This window comes from Haematobia irritans, chromosome 2, assembly GCF_050003625.1.
Source record: "Haematobia irritans isolate KBUSLIRL chromosome 2, ASM5000362v1, whole genome shotgun sequence".
Lineage (NCBI taxonomy): Eukaryota > Metazoa > Arthropoda > Insecta > Diptera > Muscidae > Haematobia > Haematobia irritans.
The window spans coordinates 218,092,039-218,093,847 of NC_134398.1; positions in this window are offsets into that span (position 1 = coordinate 218,092,039).

Here is a 1,809-nt window from a genome sequence, read left to right on the forward strand (position 1 = left end):
CAAATCTGAGGATCGGTTTATATGGGGGCTATATATAATTATGGACCTATACGGACCAATTTTTGCATGGTTGTTAGAGACCATATGCTGACACTACATACCAAATTTCAACTGGATCGGATGCTACTATAATAGGGATGTTATTAAGAGATACAGGAGAACTGCTGACTTTAAATGCAAAAATTAAGGTAAAGGAGTTTTTTGTTAAAAAAATGTAATAAAATATATAAATAAAATATAAAATACATTAACTTTTGAAAGAAATACGAAAAATTTAAGATCAATCAAAATCTATGTTTCACAACTTTTTTTTTCAAATATTAAGTTAACTTAAACCCTTAACTCTTTTCAGCGGTTTTAGTTCAATATAGAAATTTACATTAAATATTTATGCCACAACAAATGCGTGAAGAATAAAAAAAAAAACACAATAATAAAAAAACATGTAACAAAAACACCAATTATCTGTGATTGATTGATAGATTGTTTGAATAAAACACACATCACACATAGTCGACCAAAAACAAACCTCATTGTCAGCATCATTACACTTAACTTTATTATGCTACATATACAATTTTCGGATGATGGAGGTAGAGGAGGAGAAAGGATGAAGGCACGTTGGGCTAAAACAGCGGCACATCACTATTAGTTGGAATGCCATAACAACAATAATAATACACTACTAGTTACAATAACAAAAATTACAATAACATGGAGTACTTGAAGAACATCATAAGAATACTGCGGAGAAAAAGTTTCATCTTTCCCCCCCACCCCCCTACACACAAACCAAGAGAAACATTCCACAAAAGCATCATCTATTTATCCACCCGCAAGAACTAATCTCTAAAGTGTTATTTCTGTTGTTATTGCTTGTCCTTATTGCCTTGTCTCTCACACATGTATGCACTCCCACACTCACATGAAAGAAACACAACACTTTGAACCACAGCAGCAATGCAATGCGCAATCTTCAGGCTTGTTGTACACCATCGAAAAAAGACACATTCTTGAACAGTGGGTGACATGAAGGATGAGTACATCAAACAACCTACGAAGTTGGTGGCAGCGATGCCACAATGAATCATTATTTTGGACCAACATTTTTCTAAAATTGAACCAAAATACGTACCAGCGGACCCTTTTTTCAAATTACATTAATATAATTTAAAAGTTAAAATTTTTTTACATTTTTTTTCTTCGACGGAAAATTTTATCAAATTTTTATTTCTATTCAAAATTTTTATTTTCTATATTTTGTCAAAATTTTATTTCTATAAAAATTTTGTTTCTATCGTAAATTTTGTCCAAATTTTATTTCTATAGAATTTTTTGTTAAAATTCCAATTCTATAGAAAATTTGTCAAAACTCTATTTCTTTAGGAAATTTTTATTAAAACTCCATTTCTATTGAAAATTCTGTTAAAATTTTATTTCAATAAAAATTTTTGTTAACATTTTATATCTATAAAAATTTTTGTTAAAATTTTATTTCTATAGAAAATTTTGTCCAAAGTTTATTTCTATAAACGATTTTGTCAAAATTTTATTTCTATAGTCGGTTTTGTAAAAATTTTATTTCTATAGAAAATTTTGTAAAAATTTTATTTTTATAGAAAATTTTTTCTAATTTTTATTTCTATAGAAAATTTTGTATAATTTTACTTTTATAGAAAATTTTGTCAAAATTCTATTTCTATAGAAAATTTTGTTAAAATTTTATTTCTATAGAAAATTTTGTCCAAATTATATTTCTATAGAAAATTTTGTCCAAATTTTACTTTTATAGAAAATTTTGTCAAAATT